Source organism: Chroicocephalus ridibundus, chromosome 20 (assembly GCF_963924245.1).
Source record: "Chroicocephalus ridibundus chromosome 20, bChrRid1.1, whole genome shotgun sequence".
NCBI classification, from domain to species: Eukaryota; Metazoa; Chordata; class Aves; order Charadriiformes; family Laridae; genus Chroicocephalus; species Chroicocephalus ridibundus.
This window is the reverse complement of record NC_086303.1, coordinates 6,372,650-6,393,520: the sequence shown is the minus strand read 5'-3', so window position 1 is coordinate 6,393,520 and position 20,871 is coordinate 6,372,650. Positions and strand designations below refer to the sequence as shown.

At 45.6% G+C, this 20,871-nt stretch overlaps 1 long non-coding RNA gene across 1 annotated transcript in view; it reads left to right on the top strand.

The window, feature by feature from the left end:
• The window catches only part of LOC134525622 (uncharacterized), a 33,055-nt gene extending 12,952 nt beyond the window's left edge, over window positions 1-20,103 (top strand). Inside the window, exons 2-3 of the long non-coding RNA XR_010073817.1 lie at window positions 13,805-13,855; window positions 19,979-20,103. This is a non-coding gene — a long non-coding RNA (uncharacterized LOC134525622). The remainder of the gene's footprint in view (window positions 1-13,804; window positions 13,856-19,978) is intronic.
• The last annotated feature ends 768 nt before the right edge of the window (window positions 20,104-20,871 follow it).

Below are 20,871 nucleotides of genomic sequence, written 5' to 3'. Positions count from 1 at the left end.
GAGGGAGGAAAGAGCATCCTGCTGGGACAGGGCTCTGCCAGGTGGGGTGAGATGCGGCACCTCCACCAGCCCCCGGCATCTGCACCCCGGCCCTTGGCCCTGCAGAACCCACCCCGAGCTGCAAATACAGGGTTTTGTCTAAACACCAGTTATCAGTCATCGTTTTTTGGCTAAACAAACAAAGCCAAGTCCCATCCTCACTCATTACCGCAAGCACTCAGCAGCAAGACTTGCTTCCTCACGCTCCGGGCTGGGAGGAACACACACGGATGCACAAATCCATGCGAAAACTCTTCGGAGGACTTTTTAATGCTTTCTGTAATGAACATAAGAGGGATCATTTCTTTTAATTGGCCAACGTCTCTGCAAGCTGTCAGCCGCGGCTGCACAGAGAACAAAGCCTTTCCCTTGCGTTCCACTGAAAAGGTCTTAATGAAGCTCTGCCCATTTCTGGGAAGCCTAAAAATCTTTGTGCTCGTTCCAGCGTCAAGCTGTATACAAAATACAAAGTACGAGAGTTACCAAGTCTCTCTGTTGGGGCCTGGCTAGAGAATGAATTGCTTTTATTAGAAATATTTTACTTCTGGTCTCCTTTCACCCATTTGTTCAGTTCGCTAAAATTATTCTTTGAGTCATAGAGAGCTCTTTTAGTTTTGGTTTTTCCCCTCTACATTGCTTTTAATAATTAAATGTAACGGAGAAGCTTTGATTGGATTCCTCATTCAGATGGTTAATTAGGTATATCTAAATAAGTTACAAAATGTACTCCTTTGGACTCAATTCCTTTCCCTTTATCCAAACTGAAATACACTGTTCTCCAGAGAGTTCTTGTTTGAGAATTGACTGAAGGTAATTATTTCAGATAATTAAGATCACTAAGCAAAGTAATTTAATTTTCTTCCCTGCCTCTTCCTCCCTCCAAGAAATGTAAATGTCTGTGTAACCACTCGATCAATAAAAAAACCTTTTCAAAGGTTAAGTTGGCCAAGTACGCTGTTAAGTTAGAAGAGAGCAGCATGAAGGGAAATCCAGTAGAGATGTTTAGAAAAGTAATTAAATTTCCAGTTGAATGATTTTTTCCCCATTTTTTTTTTGGTTTGGGTTAGGGTTTGTTGGTTTCGTTGGTTTTTTTATTAAATTCTGCTTCTTTGCCAAGGGTGGAGTGGGGACAGCAGGTACAGAGACAGGAACCTCTACGGCCAAATGAGCTGTATTGAAGTCAGGTGCTGTGGGGCAGGGCTGTGAGACCAGCAGGTGCAGGAGATGCAGAATAACGAGCAGAAGGTGGATTGCATTGAGATGAGGAGGCCCCACCAGTGAGATGTGCGGCAAACCCTATTTAGCAAGGACTGTGGTGGGGTAACAAAAGAGAAGTGGAAGTTCAGGGCCTTGGAAGACTGGAAAAGCTGGGAAAGAAAAGGCATTTGGGGTTTTTACTTTTCTTTTTCCTCCTTGCCTTTTCAGTGTTTCTCAGTGTGTGGTTGCTGCACGACGTAGAAATAACGTGTGGTTAGGGGAGTCTGGAAGACTTGCTCTAACCTTTTTGTTGGAGTGAGTAACCAGAGAAAACCAATCCGCTCTTCCTGTAAGTCACAACATTTTTCATGTTTACTAACTTTTCTGTTTAAAGGAGAAGGGATGAAATTGGGAGCTCTTTCCTTTTGTGCTTGGTCTTGGGGCTATGAGACAGGAACCTGTTTGCTGAACTTGCTTTATGTAACCAAAGAAACTGAAGCAACGAGGCTTCTCTTTGCTCAGTGAGATCCTGAGTCATTCCAGCTCCTGCCACTTTAACCCACTGCTTTTGTTTCCCCTCTGTCTTTGCAAATGTTTTTTCTCGTCTTAGCTGTATCCTATCTGTGTCCCACGCTGCTTGTGCAGTGAGTCGGTGATATTTATATAGAAAACATCTCTTACGGTTCCCTTTCCCTGTAACTCTGTGGAATCTCAAACTGTAAGTTCAGGAAGTGCGTTGTCTCATCAGTGCAGGTTGGCTGGGTACAGCCAAGCGAAAAATAGCAATACTAAGACTTAAGCAGCTTTTGGGATTTAAACTTTATTTGATCCTGTAACCTGGGCCGTGCCTTAGGCTCAAACAACATCTACAGCTGGGTCAAACCTTCCTGAGCTGGTTGGTGCTGCCAGGGGCCGCGCTGGGGAGCGGAGCCCCGTCCCCGTGTGTGGGCAGGGGGTCGCTGCCAGCGGAGAGGAGCCGCGGCCCTGCGGGGCTGGAGAAACCTCTCGCTGCTGCGGAAGCCTGGGCTGGGCTTGCGAAGAACAGAGCTGGATACCGAACTGCTGGGGATGTGTCTGCGTATCTAAAGCACTTCTAAAAATCACTCTTGCTCAGAGAGGACAGGCTGGCTGCTCGTGTGCTTGCCTTAAACTGCTTTGGCTTCTCTTCTGAGTCTCCTGGAAGCTGTTGCTGCTTTTAAGGTCGTTTGTAATACGCTGTGTACTTTGGAGAAGCAAAATGGGGCCATTTAAATATGGCTTTTTGGAAAGGATGGATCCTGGACAGAGTGTCTGGGTCGGTAACCAGTGACTGCCAAGGGTTTGGAACGCCTCGTCACCGCTGCTTTCCGCAGCAGCAAGTTTCCCACCTGTTAACTGCCAAAGCTCAGTTTTTCTAGTTCCAGTCATTTTATAATGACTGCATACCTTTATTAAAGCTTCCTGCGGTGTATTCATTATAATTTCTGTTTTACAAGGGCCACTCACTGAAATGCTCAAACACTTCAGCAACCTGTCTGTGCTCCGCTTTGAAGCCGGCGTAGAGGCAAATACCGAAGATCTGCTATCTTAATTAGTACAAGAGGTTACGGAGATGTTAATACCTGATCTTGCCGGGCTGGCAGAAAGGATTAAAGGTTGTGGAATCAGATGCCTGTAAAACAGAGGGTTCTGGGCACTACTGTTCTTGCTGAGCTCAAGTTAGCAGACTGCAGCTTCTCTTGCTCGGGTGAAGGCACTTGTTGGTGCGAGTCAGGGTTGGAGCGTACGGAGATGCGTGGCTTGCGCTTGGGCCAAGGGTGGGAACTGCCAGAAAGGTCTTAATTCCTTCAGGCTTTGATGGTATCAAATTCTATCAGAAATACTTGAAATAATGCCTATGCCTTGTGGCGAAGAAATATGATCTTCCAATTCATGTGTGTTCTAAACAGCCTTGCTGCTGTGCTTAGGAAGCTTTGTGGGACGTAGGCACACGACGTGCATTTTACTGGCACCCATTCCTGCGACCCGAGGCCGGCAGGGCCCCGGTGACATGGGTGCTGCCCACAGCACCTGCACAAGGTCCACTGCACAGCAGCCAGAAGCACCTTTTCTTACAGCACTGTGACAAACTGGAACACTTGTTTCCGTAGCGCTGGGATGCCGAGCAGCTCATGTGAGAGGGTCAGCAGAAAAGAGGCGCGTTGGGAATCCTCGCTTGCTCCAGTGCTGGGGGGGGTGGGGGTGGTGTTACACTGGGGAAAGGGTCACTCCAGTGTGTATTTGTGGCAATTAACTGGACAAGATGCACCTTTTGCAGACCTGTTCTCCTTGGCCTTGCCCAATCTGTTCTTGTGATTCATGCGATGAAATTCCTGAGGTGCAGACCGTGCTCTCTGCCAGGTAGGAGCCCTGCTTGAAGCTGTCGCTGGGTGGGCACAGAACAGCAGCGATGCTTCAGGCTGATTTGTAGCTCTCAGGATTCTGTGTTGCAGTCGGGTGTCGGAGCCCTTTGCCCACGCTGCTTCCACAGGCCTTACCCTGAGATGTTTGTAGTTTCAGGCCCCAGTTCTACAGTGAGGTGGCTTTGGCTGAATCTTTCAGGATATCTGTATGTGACAAGTAATACTCAACCTGTCTAAAAGTGGTAAAAATCTTGCTGTAATTAATTAACTTATTGTATTTTATGATGTTTGGTGTGCCTCCTTGGCACCCAGAGGATCTCAGGTCTTTGATCCAGAGGGTGTGATTTATTGGGCAATTACACATCTACACACCATCACTCATGCTGGAAAGAAGCGCTGTGATCTCATCAGTCTGGGGGAACGCGACATGGAAGGACTTTTATCAAATAAGGGGGGGGCTGATGGATGGAGAAGTCGGGGAAGTATTGATTCAAGCCAATGTATTATCTTCTACATTAATATTGTGCAGACAGTAGCAAATAGAGACCCTGCACTGGTGTTAGTGTTTTTTCCATGATGAAGAATTGCCCTTCCGTGAAGTTTCATTTCAATGAGGAATGATGTTTTGGGACGTTAAATGTTTTCTTATGGAAATGTTGCGTTATACAAAGAAACAGGCAAAACGCACAATTATTTTTCTTGTGCTACCAGGAGGAAATGGTGTGAGGTGAATCCTCTTGGGAATATGGTACGGGAGAAGAGTTTTCCGTATGTGCTGCTCTATGTTTTGGGAGATGACGTAGAAAATAGCGCGCTGTGGGTCCTGCAGCCTGTTTCTGTAGGTGCGTTAGAAAGAATGGTGGCCCAGGCCACCCACTTGTAGCTAAACTTCACTGCAGATCTTAGGCCCCGATGGTGGCTATAGAAAGGTGAGAGCAGGAGAAGATTTTTAATCTGTTTAGTCCTGTTGACTGTCTAAATAGCAAATCAGGGCCAGAATGTGCATTATGTGACACAGGTTCCTCCCCTTCTATTACTGTTTCCTTATAATTTGAAGGTCACTCTGAGTGTAGCAGAGGTTTTTCTGTTGATGACTGATGCGTTCCTCCTGCTATCCATTCTACCTTGTAATACTGCATTTATTAATGTATCAACAGAGTTCTTCACATATTCATCAGGGCCAGATGGTGATAAGAAGGACTTCTGCTTTAAAAATTACCTTCCTCCTTTTCTTCCCTGGCCCCCACCAACAACAGAAAGGGAGGGGATTAATCTTAGACCAAAAGTGTTTCTGTTGATGCCTGCCTCCAGAAGTCATTGGTAAGATAACCAGGTAATCAAACTGATGTAAGAGACCTTGACTTGTGTTGGCAGAAGAGAAAGTGGACCACTTTGCAGCATTTTTGTTTTCGTTGGGATCAGGTTGCTTTGTACAGGATACGGCACGGCCTTACAATGGCAGCTGTGATGGATGTGATCTTTGCTCTGCAGAGCACGCACGCTCCATGACTTCGGCACAGATAACCCGTCCCCACTGGAGAGATTCAAGGGGTTGGCGTGTCTTTGTAGACCTCTTACGGCTTGTATTTCTTGAGACACTAAAAATTTATGGTATAATAATTGAAGATGCTATTAGCGTGCACAAGTCGAAGAATTCTGAACTTAGACCATAATGAAGAACTTATTTACAAATAAAGCGTCCCTATTTCCAGTAGATTAATGCTCTTGAGCTGAAAGGAGTTAATGCTGCTTTGCTCTTGCCATCAAGCATCCCGTTGCTGCGTGTGCTTTCCACGCGTGTTGGCTCATGTTGATTTCTTGTGCTTTCTGTGTCGCGTGAAGACATGAAGCCAGGTTTAGTGCACAGCAAGGTCTCCAGGTGACTTTTCCTGCCCCCCCCCCCCCGCCCCTTGTCAGAACACTGAAGAGTTGTCTACATGTTAGAGGGATGCGAAGGTTGGGTTGGATTTATTTGGATAAAAATGCTGAGGAGGCTATCTCAGACCAGCTGGCCTGCTCGTTCATCAGGCAATAGAACTGGGCGGCCTCTGCAGGGGCATCTCAGCCCCACTGTCCTTGCTCCGGGTTTTGCAAACAAAAAGGCTTCTGCTACACCAAGCAGAGGATGGGTGTATTTTCCCCTGGTCCCCACTGGAGGTCACTGGAACATTGTTCACCATTGTCTGTTAGAACAAAGGAATTGCAAAACTGACGTTTTATGAAATTAATGTTTTAAATTTTCAGAGATTTTATCAATTTTACAAATGAAAATAAATCTCCAAATTGCTCATAATCCCTGTGTGTAACACGTGTTTTATAAACATTTCTTATGTCCTGGACATATATGAGCAGAGCCTTTATTTTACTACAGTATGAATCGACTGATAGGAATTTTGAGAAGGGCTCCTGTGATGGGTTCTCTGTGCCCCAGCTTTTGTCATGCTCTGACGGACGTGCCCCAAGTGCGGAAACATACCTTAAGCTGTTTTGTGTTCATCAGCAGGAAACCTAAATGTTGCCGTTGCCAATCGCTTTATTGCATATATGTTGTTATACATGCTGGAAAGGCGACGAGCAGTTGGGTGTTCTGCAAAGTTCATTTTATTCAGTTTGGTTCAGACCAGGGAGGCAAAGAATGTCGTCCCCCCCTACCCTTGTGCAGGCAGCAGTTCCTGCCCGCTCAGAACTTTGTGAATCCCACTCAGACACCCCTCCTGGCCTAGGTACAGCCCCCTCCCGCATGAGGAGTCCCCTGCACTTGGTGCTGGAGCAGACGCAGATGCTAGACTAACAGGATCTAATTATCAGTAATAAGAAAAGTTTGGCAACTAGTCGTGGAATCGGCAATAAAATGAAACAAAGATTCTCAACCCATCTATCAAAGTGTGTGCAGTTGCTGTTAATGATAGACTGAATAATAATTAGTATTAACTAAAAGGATCCCTTTATATTTCCCAGTGTTATTTAAAGCCAAGAAGTAGACTCCTGACTTTTGGGTGATATCCAGTTTCAATATAGCACTGGGATTTATATTTTCATCTTTATGTGCAAAGTGCATTTGTGAAATGTATCAGCTTATGGCAAATTACGTGCCATTTGCTGGAAGTTTTTGACTGCAGGAGTGCACGCAGTCGACTGACTAGAGCAGTGCTTGGGCTCCTTGGAAAGTGTGTGGGAGGAGTTGGGGATTTCCATTTCAGATGTAGGTACTTCCTTTAAATCTGTTCCCACAGACAGCTGATGGATCCAAAAGCCCTGCTGGAGTATTTCTCAAATAAATAGAAATGCATACAGGAAAAATCTCAGAATGTAACACTCTCAACAAACATTTCTGTTAGAGAAACACAATTTGCCGTTGAAAAATTTTGAGCAGAAGTTCAAACTGTTTGCAGGCCCATGGGGAGCTCGATGTGGGGCAGGAGGGAGCAGGGTCAGTCCGAGCGGTCTCCCCGGGCGGGCGCTGGGGAGATCTCTCACTGCTGCCTTTTCCTGCTGCCGTTACCAGACCCTTCAGGTGGGGTCTGTCCGGTGAGTTAAGGTAATATATCTCTTGGCCTCTGACAGTCATCAGAAGTCTCATGGGAAAGTATTTTTAACAGCTGACAACTTGTTTTTCTGTTGTCTCAGATCTCCCCCTCTAAGCTCCCCATTGGGAAAGGGATGGGTGAGGAAGACCCCAGTTTTGGTTCTGCTGGGGCTGTGCTACCCTGGTGGCACCGCAGCCGCCCTGTGGGGCTTCGGGGGTGCCTCTGGCAGACGGAAAGTGCTGACATTGGTCTGATGGCCCGGCTGGAGTGTCTGCTTCAGACGTGCACTCCAGGTGAAGAGTCAGGCTGAAGTGAGAGAAAGTGGCTCTTAAGACACTTGCCCTGTCCCTGCTGGGCCTTGGGCTGTCCCTGTGGCTGGCGCAGGGAGGGGGCAGCCGAAGGGAGACCTGCTGCCAGGCACTTAACAGGGAAAACACTACTGTTATAAAGACTTCAGAAAAGTAACGCTTGATTGTGTTTAGCGAGTAATTTTCTGAACCTAAATAATAGGCTCATCTCAAATTGATGATGAATGCAGGGACTTCAGTCCTGAACTACGGAGATTTGATTAACGCATTAAAATGATGAGGTACTCAGTTGGAATAAGAATGTACTTGCCTGTAAGCTCTCTGTAATACACTGTGCTTGAGAGATCCACGCGGGAGTTTTGTGAACACAGTACTACTTGTAGATTCAAAGGGGGCAGACCATCTCCCAAAACGTTACTGCTGGGCGTTAAATTCTAGAGACAGAGGTCTCTGATGCTGTCCTTACTTAAAGCTTTTGGCAAACGTGGGGAACAGGAAAGCTGGCAGGATATAAGCTGCCAATAACATGTTGCCCAAGAACCATACGTTTATTTGTCAAATTCTTCAGCCTCAAAGAGGTTCAAAATACCCTTGTGTAGGCACCCAAGCAAGCTAGGAGGAGAGACGGCTCTGTTTGCACCACGGCACCAAATCGGAGGCTGGAGCGGGTCTGGAGCAGTACTTCTGCTTTTGCTGCGTTTAAAAGCTTATCCTTAAATGTTTGCACTAAAGCCCTGGAGCCCTGAGAAAGAAGATGCAAATAACTTGACTCTTTTCCCATGGAAGCAATTAAGAAACTGTGTTAATAAGAAATCAAGTTGTTTGTAAATTTTAATGGTTTAAAAGATGCCTTAGGGAAATCACAAACAAATAGGACACTTTGTTTGATGCAGACCCTTGCTAGCCAAGCAGCTCCACCTATGTTGTAGACGTGATCAATTAAAAATTATCAGGAGAAAATGATATGTTCTTTTAATTTAACATGCTTACCCAGAAGGATTTTTTTAGAGGTAGGAGGAGAGCGTCATTTTGTTTTATTTCCTCCCCACTTAAGAAAAAGGGAAACCGTACTGCATTTGCGTAGGCTGGTCGGGAATGCTGGGAGCAAAAATCAGCAGGAAGTTGCATTAATATTGAAGACAATGATGAAAAAGGGATTTAACAGTGTGCTGGTCGGCAAATGGCATAAACTGTGTTTATTTGACTTTTGAGACCTGTCTCTGGTGTGTGTTTGACGTTTGCTGGTGTCGCCCAGTGCTGTAGGGACAGGCAGATTTGGGGGATCCTCAGGGGAATGGTTTGGGTTGGAAGGGGCCTTAAAGCCCAGCCAGTGCCACCCCCTGCCCTGGGCAGGGACACCTCCCACCAGCCCAGGTTGCTCCAAGCCCCGTCCAACCTGGCCTTGAACCCCTCCAGGGATGGGGCAGCCACAGCTTCTCTGGGCAACCTGGGCCAGGGGCTCACCACCCTCACAGCCAAGAATTCCTTCCCCAGATATCATCTCAATCTCCCCTCTTTCAGTGTAAAACCCGTTCTGCATTGCCCTATGGCTCCCCTCCCTGCTCCAGAGTCCCTCCCCAGCTTTCCTGGAGCCCCTTTAGGGACTGTCAGGGGCTCTAAGGTTTCCCTGGAGCCTTCTCTTCTCCAGGAAATGTGAGTACGGATAGCGGCTTAAGAGCAAAAAAAACCCAACCACCGTTAAAATGTCAATATTTTTCTTCTTTCAAGTCCATGATTACAAAGCCCATTTCATTATTTTGAGGCCCAGCTTGTGCTTTATGTAGCGTGAGGGTTGGCAGCGCTGCTGCTACCATGGCTTGGAAGCGGTCCTGCAAAGAAGTCCTCTTGCTTTCCAAATGTGCTAATATCTGACATATGCAAAGAGCACGAGCGGAGGCTTTCATTCTGCTGTGGTATCTGAGGAAAATATTAATGTGACAGGAATAGAAGATGGAGCTTAAGGCACAATACTTGTATTTGAGGCAGGTGAGAAACGGAGAGTGACTACATGACAACTGTGTTTACTGCTACTTGGGTGTGTGATACGTATGTGGTCTCCATAAGGCTGAATTATTGTGATTTATAAGAAATTCATGGAACTACATTTAGTTTTATGTAATGTGTGTCTACACATACACGAAAATCAACAGAAGATTTCATTATTGCCATGACACGTTCCTTCCAACTTGTTCACTCCTATGATTATTGCAATTTGTTTCTCCTGAAATTTCTGTAAGGCATGACAAGACACCAAAGTTATGGTGAGTTACACAAAGGACTCCTTTGCATATTAAAGACTTTGTATTGTCACTTGACTAAATTTGGGAAAACATGTACCACTGTGAGTGTCATTAGAGAGAGATGAATTCCAGTGCTCATTACTGGGGTGCTGTGACAAATAGGTGGAGGAAGGACTATAAAGTGGCAGCGTGCTTTTTTCCCAAGCCTTGTCGAGGCTCATTTTACTTCTCTCCATCTCTAGCAGTCTCAGTCCCTTGATAATAAATGCAGCTCGCATATGAACAACCCCCCGGACTGATTTCTTTCCACTGGAAGAAGCGATTTAAAACAAGACAAAAAAAGACACTGAATGTGTTCATTATTGATAATCTTAAAGATTTACTGTGGGCTTTCAGAAAAGCTGCTGCCTTAAAGCAAACTGCTTTTATCTCCTTTATGTTTGCTTAGTTGGCTTTTGTGGGTTTTGTGTTTTTTCGTTCAGTAGCTCATGTAGGTAGAAGCTTGAATATCTTTTTTTTTTTTTTTTTTTTTTTTTTAAATTTTCTTGAGGGGAACTTTGCCAGCCCCTGCTGGCAGTGGCAAAGCTCAGCGGGAACCACATGAGGATGTGTTTTGCCAGTAGAGTGGTGCGTGGAGTTCAGCAGAGTTGGCTTTGGGTGCCTGTGGCCACTCAAGGCACCTGGCTCTGCCCGTGCTGGGGAGCGTCGCGTGTTACCAGCACAGCAGCTGGGTGCCCTGGTCCCTGGAAAGGGCTAGGCTCCTACCCTTGGGCATCAGGCCATCTTCAAAGCGTTCTGAATTAGACATTAATTGTAAATAGTTGAAGAAACAACAACAAAACTCCTTGGCAAAATAAATAATGGAGAAATCAGCTCAGCAAATGAAGCTGTTTCCACTCTTGGTCCTTCTGAGCCCCCGTGGTAACGCCTGATCTCCATTCTTGCTCGCGCTCCCCTGTACCCTTCCAGAGCCCCCTGTCCTGGGTGTAGCCTCCAAGTCTTCATCATAGGGTACGGGACCGCACGAGAGCGCGGGAAGCCAAGAGGAAATGGGAGAGGAAGGGGGAGTTTAATTCAGATGAATCCCCAACTGCTCCTTCATGCTAGCTTAAGGAAAGATGTTGACAAGGTAATTATCACAGCGTTTTGTGTTTTGTTGCTTCCAGCCCTCTCCTTGAGGGAACAGAAACAGTTGGTGCGGTGCAAGAGAGGGGATGGCAGATGGGAGTCAGGTGCACACTGACTCAGCCAAAGCGTAGGAAACCAGGAGAATGGGAATCCATACTAAAAAGCCCAAGAACAGTGAATTTCTCCGTTGGGTTCTGACCTTTCTCAGTGCACATCAAAGGGCAGAGGCAGTCACCCAGTGTTCAGAGTCATTAGATATTAGGGATGTTTGAAGTACAAGATATCAAGCTGGGAGGCACAGACCAGATGTGCTCATCCACCTCTCTGCCCTTCAGTTTCCAGAAGTTCCAGAATCTCTAATAAAAGCTGGAAATAGGTTCAGGGAGGAGCAGATGGCATTAGGAATCAGGAGGTGAGAATGAGCTGCCACAGGAATATGAACTTTTCACCCACATCACCTCTCGATGGGCCCCGGGAGGGCACTGTGCTGTCCTGAAACCACTGGCCTTCCAGAAGGTCTCCGTTGGAGCGGGACGAGGAGGTGGTGGAGAGATTGTCACCAGAGAGTGAGTGGGTCACAGGCTTCCGCTTGGTTCTGTGCAAAGCATCCTTGCTATTTCAGAGTGATTATGTTTCCTGGTTGACTGTCGGGAAGCAGAGAGCACTGACCCAAAGGTCCATGAAATTGAGAGAAGCTGCAGGTGCTCAGTACCTTGAAAAATCAGGACTTCCAGTAGAAGCCTTTTCACCTTTTTTTCCCTGTGTCTGAAGATATGCATCCCTGGACTTTATAGTATTTGTAAACAAACACAAAGTCTCTGGAATTTAAACCCCAGAACAAAAGGAGAGGATCCAAACTGTGCAGTGGGGAAGGACCAAAGACAACCTGGTAATACCGTAGCTGAGTTGAGTTGTACGGACGGATACAATAAAAGCAGAGCAGGGAAAACTTTACCCTGATGTTAAAGCAAGGAAATAACTTTGCTTGTCTGGGGACTCTGGGCTTGTCACTTTTTTCTTTTGCAAAGTGTGCTTTCCTCAGTAAAACAATGCAGGATCTGGGGAGGAAAGTGCCAAGTAGTGGCTTTTAGGCACAGGAGGCACAATTGGCTGGTTGAACCCATGGGCATTTAGGGGCCTGTGCCTAAAAAGGGTTTGCAGGCTTCAAAGTAAAAAAGCTGGATAATGTTTACTGCAATACTGGTAGGAAATACAGAGAATTTGGTGTTGGAGTCAGTACAGTGTATCTTTGTAACCAAGTCCCTCCAGTTTAGGGGTTTCCTGCATACATAAGCAAAAACCTATCAGGCAGATGTAAACTTGGTGACATGGTGGAGCAAAAGCAGAACTGAATCAACTTTGTTTTTTTCCTAAGTAGCTAGAAGGAGCCAGGTGACTTGCGCAGAAAGCGGTCAATGGTGTGCTCTCATTCGCCGTTTCCTAGAGTGCCTCTGCCTTCCACCTCGTGGTGTTTGCTTCTGAAGCAAGAGATATTTCCCAGAGGTCTCTGAGCACGTGGAGCTGTATTTCATCCCCATAGTTAATTCAACAAAGAATACTGGAACACAGAGTATCAGAAAACATTTTCTCTGTGTTCAGAAAGCAAAACCATATGCTCAAACCCTGTCATCAGTTCAGAGGCATTTAATAACCTCATACTTCACCAATCAGAATAATTAAACAGGCTCATTATTTTAAATATTCATTGCGTCCAGATTCCATGTTTGGCTTTCTTGGTCAATTTGGTTCTTGCTAATCTGGGGGAAGGAAAGAATGTTCTCTAGTGCTTAATTTGCATTAAAAACACTATAATTTGTAAGTAAATTGGAAAGCTTTTAAGTGAAGAGGGAACATCAGTGACTTGACAGTCAAAGCTCTCCTTTGTTTTTCAAGCATAATGTTCCAGAAAGATGCTCTTCCTTTCTTGGAATTGCATGGCGGTAAGAATGAAGCCTTGTAATTGTTCATTAATCCAGGGTTATCAGGAGACTGGTGGAAGAAAGCACCAGAAGAGAAAAACAAACCCAAAGCTGGTAGTGTCCTGCCTGTGATACCTTTACTAGAAAATCGATCTTAAATTTCTTGAGTTATTTAAGGGGGGTAAATCATCGTCAGAAGCGCAGTCGCTGCTGCGCGTGGTGGATGCTGGGGAGATGGAAGGACGGTGCTACCCCTCTGGGAGGGCACTGAGACCCATCCCTGCCCGCCGCCCTGCTGAGCTCCAGCTGCTCGGCCGTGGCGCTCGCATCTGGTTTATTTTTCCTTTCCACTACTCCCAACTGTGCAAGCTTCCTCTTAGTGGTGAGCTGGTGAGAGTGGCCCACAAGGAGTAATAACTGAAACTTGGCCAAAAGGAGCAAAATGATATAAAGATATGTCACTGTGGCTAAACGGGGGGAAAAAAAGCCTTCTATTTTCTTGCTTGACCAACGCGACGCAAAGAAAACGTCTTAATTGGTTTGATTTTTAAAAATGCCCCAACAGACAGGCTCTATTTTTCTTCCTTTTTTTGGTATATCTGATTGCATGGATATTTCTTGAAAAAATTCTCTCTGTTTTATTAAGGATGTTGCTTTCTTTGTTACTTCCACCTCTTTATTTAGGAGGAGGGGAGAGGAGTGAGAAATGCAGCAGAGAAGCTTATTTCAATGCAAATCTATTGTTGATAATTGCAGTTTTAAAATCTTCTCAACCTTCAGCTGAACAATGATAAAAGAGTAATGGCTGTGAATTATTAGCTGTTCCACTTACCTTCAAAATAGTTCTTACATTGTTGTGATACTTGAAGGTATTTATTTTGCACATCTTTTTGTTTTTTTTAACGTGCGTGTGGTTCCTGTGGTCTTAATTGTCCTTAGGATCTCTGATAATTCTGCATCTGTATTTTTGTTATGGCTATATAGGGCTAAAATCAATTTAAAATCTCTACTTTCTTCCATGCTTCCAAATTAACCAGATCCATTTTTCCATTATTCTGTTTCTAGGCCAGGACAATGCAACCAATATGAGTGTCAAAATGAAGCAGCCTAGGGAAGGTGAGTGGGCTGGGTTTGTGCCGCTTGGAACCTTTTCCGTAGGCATTTGCAGAGGTGTCTCAACTCTGAGCCGTTGAGCTGCTTGTTGCCATCGAGGCCGGATTTCTGCCAGCTGCGGCACTTGTGTGGGGCGGGCAAAGGGAGCACAGAAGGCAACTGGGGTGGGGTCCAGCATTTTACACACATTGTGTATTTACTCTGCATGTAAACGGCCTCCAAGTTATGGGGTGTAGGGAATCCAGCCCAAGGGATTCTTACCTTATGTGTGCAAATGTCTGACGGTCTGCATCGACTCACAGAGCAGGGGCTTCTTCATTTTTATTTGATTTTATTCGTACTTCTTGATTTTTTTGAAAAATATTTAGAAATGTAATGGCAGCTATGAAAACTCCTCAGAAGGAAAGGGAGAGAAGATGTGAATAGCAGTAAATAATAATAATGAAGCGCTAAGGGTCTTAAACGTGTATGCTTAAAGCCGCAAAGCTACAGGCTTTGCTTTTTTCCAGGCTTAGTGTTGAACACCTTTCCCTCCAAATCACGGAGCCTTGCTTGTAGCAGGCAGGCGCTGTAGCTGATGAGTGTATTTATCTGCCGTGGCAAAAGAATGGCAAATCGAGATGGATATGTTTCCACCTGTCTGAACTGACAATTTATCACCCTAATTCCTAATGGATCAAGCATTTGCTAAAAGAGGGTAATTGTTTGGATGTGAAACTTGGCTTTCTGATGCAAAGGATTTATGATGTGTCAAGTTGTGGACATAAAGTATAACATCATATTATGCTAATTCTCGTCATGCTTATGCATGTCATATGACAGCAACTCTCTAACGTGTAAAAGTAGTGAGTGTCTGTGAACGGGGAGTGCCCACTGCTGATTCAGAGGGTGCGGGTCGTACAGAGACTTACCCTGGAGGTGGAACAACCATATTAAGAGACGGAATTTCTGTGGTGGAGTACTGGGTTGCTCTGCCTCCCTGCCCTTGGCAGGGCAGTCTTGAAGCCGTGGAGCTCTTGCCCAGAAAATTCAGTGCTCTCTGGTTTATGCGTGGAAATGATCTCCTCTTCCTGGGGGGAAAAAAAAAAGGCTTTCTGGATTTTTTTTTTTTCTGGAAGTGCATGAATAATATGAGAAGAAGGTAGCGTTTTCCTTAGCAGGAGGCATTTGTGAGAGGAACAGCAAAGCTCCCAGTGACTTGATGAAATGACATTAAGGACAGAACCAATAACAAGCAGACGAAGGGAGCTTGGCCTTGGTAAAATGGCTGCCGCCGCTTGCCGAGGTAGCAAGGAGATGTCTGATCTCCATCAGGAAGGCCGGACCAGGCTGCTAATGTGTAAGTAGGAAGGTAAATTATCAATGGAAGGGGCAGGATCATCCTTTGAAGCCCTGTTGTTCAGCGTGTTCTCCTCTCTGAGCCTTTTAATCGGCCATCTGTATGGGGCGGCCTGGGCTTGGAGAGTGAGACGAGCCTGTCTCGTCATGGGGGGCATTACTCCCAGAAAATCCGTGCACCTTTGATTGGAAGCTGCTGCTGGCATATGTTATCCATGGCTGTTGAACACACATTTGATTCAGAGGACAAACACGGAGTTGTCAAGGACTTGATTGTTGTTCTCAGCTGCCTGAGGAGTGTTAGACCCTATTGTTTTTGACAATGCACCTCAATTAGGTCTTAAAAATAAAATTGGTAGTACATGCTCTGTGAAATTGGAGGAGCTGTGGTGGATTCCTCAGAGAACCGAGCTGCTTGATTTAGGCTTAAGGATGATGTTTCTCCACAAGGGAGTCACCAGTCACAATAATTACATTGCTGTCTTCTTATAATATGATTTATTTAGATGTTGCCGTATGAATTAATTCTCTCTAATTGCTGCTCTTCTCACTGTAAATCAAGGTTTCTTGCTTTCTGGAGAGTAGTGAACATGATCCTACACTGAAGTAATTAGTCCAATTAGAAAGGAAAGCAGATGTGGAAAACCAATTACTTTCAGGAATATGTCTGCTCCTATGTAGTCCAAATGCTATTCAATCAAAACGTAATAGTAGTTCAATAAAACATTGTTTTGTTCATAAACTCTACCCAACATTAAGACTATACCAGCTCTTTTTGAGAAGCCAGTTTGGGCTAGTTTGTGGCTGGTGAGCTTTCTTCTGACTTCTCCGAGTTTCCCCAACTCCAGTGAGAGAAAGCTCATGGAGACCCCTGGGAGCGAGGGCAGGATGCCCTCCCTGCAGGGAGAGTGGAGTGGGCCGCTCTCCTTGGCACTGCTACACGTGCTGAGAAAATGTCCGGCAGAGGTGGAAATGGGTCGTTACAGTTGCACCCCCAGTTTTGGGTGGTGAGTCCCCTCCTCTCTGTGGTTAAAACCCCATCAAAGGGGTGAAATGGGAGTGAGTGCGTGGCCCCATCCAGCCGCGCTGCTCTCCAGTCACCTGGGACCTGGGCACAAACTGGTCATCAAATGCCCATCAGCATCCAGATCATGTCCTGACCCAGAAAATGTAAGAGCTGCTGGTGAAAAGGAAACACAGAAGAATGATGGTGGTTTTGCTGGTGGTGTGAGAGCCCACGATCCCTGCGAGCTTTCGGTGAATCCTGTTGTGGTGTGTCATGGGCGTGCACGGTGCGAGCCAGACATGCTTCACCCTATCCGTGGGGTGGCAGTGATTGATGTTAGTAGAGAACTTAAACATCTGAAGGTCAAGATACTTCACAAAACTAAATAAATCTATGGGAAGGAGAAATGCAGGTACCGGAGTGAGAGAAAGTGTGGTGTTTAACAGAGATTTGAAAGGAAATCGAGAGTTGAGGAGAGGGTTGCAGGGGTTTGCAGATGAATCGTGCTGCTCAGCTGAGAGTCTCTGGGGAGAGAGCTGAACTTGAAAAGGTGCGAGGAGTGGGAGGAAACGGGAGAGCACAGAAGATCCTAACGCGTGTTGCAGAACTGAAAATGTGAGCAGAACGCAGTCGTCTTTCTGCAGCACGCTCGTTTGCCGCTGCTGTTGGAGCAGAATGGGCCTAGTAATGAACTTGCACTCACCAGCAGCTGCGCTCTGTGGGGGGCCGGACCCGCCAGTCTCCCTTGCACGCTCTCGTTTTACGTCCGAGTTCTGCAGTATTTATCAGCAGGGATTTTTCAAATGTATAAGCAGGGGCAAGGCTCCCCCACTCTCTTCCCCTCAATGTAGTTGTCAAATCCAGCAGTTGTGCCCAGCCTGAAGTAGCAAGTGAAGGTACCCGCTTAGTTCTGCGGGAGAACGGCTGCCAGACTGACTGCAGGCAGCACTTGTGATCCTATTTCATCAAAGCAATTCTGCAAAATATTAGCCTAACAAACATTTCCATTAGACAGGCAGGAGCTTGCGTAGTTGGAAGAGGTGGTTCTGTGCTCCTGTGCCCATCGTGCCTCTGCCGGTTTGGAATCAGAATTTGTTTTAGGAAGGAAGCACTTTTTTTAGCATACGGAAGTAATCGATAAAACATCAAGCCCAAGAAATGGAGGGAGGCAAACGCTCAGTGCTTTTCCCTGTAATTAATTTCACTGTGTGGTTCTCGGAGCGGCGGCTGCCGCAGCCCCACACGGGAGGGACAGGAGCAGAGCAAACGGCTCCCCAGTCCCCAGGGTGAGCCAAACACTCCCAATGGCCTCTTGGGGGTTTGGTTTTTACACTCTTCATTAAAATACCTTCGGAGGAGTTTTGCATTGGAAGTTCACTCATCTATTTTCTTCTATCTACTGTGGGGAAGACAAGTGTTCTCATAATTGGGCCATTAAAGAAGGTGTTGAAATGTTACTAATTGTCAAAGGCAATTAAGTTTAGCAACATGTCACAGGTAAATTAACGAGACTCCAGGTGTTTGGAGGAAATTGCATTTCTGTGGGTGTAAAACAATTCCAGTCGTCTTTGCTAGTTGTCTGTACACTTTTGGTGTGATCTTTTTTTTTTTTTTTTTTTGGGTCTTCTTAGAGGAATGTAGCTATGCATCAGCACCTGAGCCGGCTGGTATTTATAGGGTCTCTGTGATGTGCTACATTATTGTGTAACCCTGACTTTAGAGATGCTTAAAATCCATAGCCAGTATTTTCTGGCACTTTGGGTTGCAAGGTGCTATAGACATTTGAGATTTTGTAAATGTGACTTTATTGGTAAAAATATTGTGAGGAAAAAACGCACGCATCCAGATTAGTTTCTGCTTATTTGTGCATCATACGCGCAATACATACAAGCTACTGTAGCATGGGTTTAAGTTTTGCATTCACTAAAATACTAATTTGTCTACTGGGAATTATAGGAGCCATAATAACAAAGTTCCTGTGGATGCTTCTTATTTGAAACAGTAAGAATGCTGTTATCTTTGCTCCGTGCATAGCTATTTTCAGGAAGACCTGCAGTGACCCAAAATCACTGCTGAGAATATTCAGAGTTTTACCCTTTGAACAACTACCATGGGTTTTATTTCTGGTTACCATTTTAACATACAAAATCTGGAGTTACTAAATTGAGAGTGGCCAGCAGCTGTATGGCTCCTGCCAAAGCCGATGGCATCCTGCCCTCCCCCTGCGGCTCACAATACTGGAGATATTAGGAGAGACCACAAAAGGGTGGAACTGTCACATGGTCCCATAATTATCACTCTTTGTTTCTCTTCTGTTCCCGCTGTATTAGATGCCCTCCCTGCAAAGAGATTTGTGATTGTGTGTATGTGCACACGCGTGTTTGAGGGTGGGTGAAACCCTAATTGTATATTATTAAAATATTATGATTTTTTTCCCCTTCCAAGCTGTAGCAATATGCAGCACCTCCCTGATGTCTTGTGCAGCTGGCTTTGACTGGCACTTGCAAGGTTGTCCTCCAGGTGCTGCATCAGAAATCTTTTGACACAGTGTCAGTAATTAAGTGTACAATTAAGAGAATGTCTGCAATTAAGTTCAATCAGTCAGTCAATCAAATCTACATTTGTAAAGGGTTTCTAAAGGGCCTCTTACCCAGCCTCCCCTCTGCTTCAGAGCTCTGCAAAGTTAACGCCAGGCACAAGGCAATGTTCATTTGAAGCAGCTCAAAGAAAGGGCTATAAGGTTTATATTGAGGGAATGTTTGAGGCCTAGCTGCCTGCTGAATAAAAACTGACTTTAGCTAAGGAGTTTGGGCACAACACTGAAATGTAACTCTTAAAGGTTGAAAACTTCTGGCTTTTCTAGCTGTCTCCACGGGCTCGGGGGGCTCAGCTCCCACGTTTGTCTGGCGTATGCTCTGTACTCTGGGACACTGAGGCTGTTGGTAACCAACACTTCAAATATGCCCCAAATCAACCCATTTCAACTGGGTTCTCCGGTTCCCCCTCACCAAGCTGCAGTGACAGACAGTATTCAGGACTTGGTGTTCACAAATAGCAGCAGGAAAGGAGACCAGGTTTTCAGTTCTTCTATGCAGGTGGTTAAACCTCGTGTCGCTGAGTGAGCCTGCAAATAGGGAAGTGAGGGGGTTGCACCTTGAAAAGGGCCATGTATCTCCGTATGGACGTACCTGGTGTTCGTGAGACCCCTTTGATAAGTAAAGGATTAACATCATGCCCCAAGGACCAGTGCTGGCAGCACCAAGAGGCAGCTTCCAAATGCACAAGCCAAGGCGAGCGGCTGGTACTTTTGTGACTGTTTTGCTTTTGATCATTCCTTTCACCTGAAAGTAAGCTTATCATGTCTGAATTGCCAGATCTATATCATCAGCTGCTTACTAAGGTCTGGAAATACTCAGTCTTTAGACTGCGCGTATTACTCCAAAGAGTAACTTGAGGATTTTTCTTGTCTCTGGTGCTACATCAAGGTGAGCACCAAGCCCTGGTGTCTTTGATAATGAGCTTGCATTTACATGGCACCCATCATCTCCTGAGGGGGCTCTGCTCACTGCAGGGCATCGACAGAGACTTGTCGTGTCTCTGGCCGTTTGTCTGCTCTCTCATTGTATTCATTGCCTTAATGTATGGAAAGCTGTTAGCCAAAGTGCCCTTCATATGGGGGGGGAAAAAAGAACAAATGGCTAAGTAATATATTAATAGTAGTGCCGTAAACATTCCTTAGCATATCATTAATGCCCAACTACACTTCTGTCTCTTATCTGTAGAGCTCACGGTGCCCTGCAAATGAGGGCTGCTGAGGCTGGCTGGGGAGGGCAGGGCAGGACGGTGGTGAGCGCAGCATCCCGCTCCAGCGGATCCTCAGCAGACACAGCAGCTTCCCAGCAGAGGGTCCTGCCCTCGGGACCTGTCAGTGCCCAGGCAGCGGGAAGGTAGGTGCCCTTATTTTATTACACTGAACTGGTAAATAAGCAAACTTGTGGGTTTTTCATCTGCTCATGCTTGACATGTGATACTTACCCTCTTGCACTTTCACCTCTTTCACTCTTTGCCTCACCAAAAAGATAACAGGGGGCAAAAAAACCCCAATTTTTTGTCAGTTGTTACCCTCCACCAGTAATTGCTACCAGAACTCTAAGGAATGACTTGTTAAGGTCCTAGTTGTCCTGGTATGTCCTGAAGAAAAATACTTCAGGAAGAGATATCAAGAGCTCTTTTTGGTTGTTACATATTTCAAGATGCCTACAGAGATGGAATATTAGATGGATAAGAAAAGCATACGTATAAAAGTATAGAAAACTGAAACAGTATAGGGTTGAGTAGTTTCTGGTTTGAAAACATGTTGTGGTCCTGTTATTGTAATGATTTGATTTGAAATAGAGTGTAACTTTAATTAACACTATGCAGGGAAATCAGATTTTGTAAGATACCTGACACAGGGCGTGTGTTATGCTTAAGAATGAGCCTGGAAACAGAAGTCGGAAGCTCTGAGGACTCGCCGTGCTGGCTGGAAGAGCTCAGCACTGCTGTACGCGGAAGCTGGCTGTTGGCTTTCCAGGAGCAGACCCTTCAGTGGTCTGTGTTTGTAAGAAAAGCCATCAGCAAGTAGTTTTTGAATGTTTTAAAGTCAGTCAAATAGAAGGGGGAGGGGGAAAGAAGG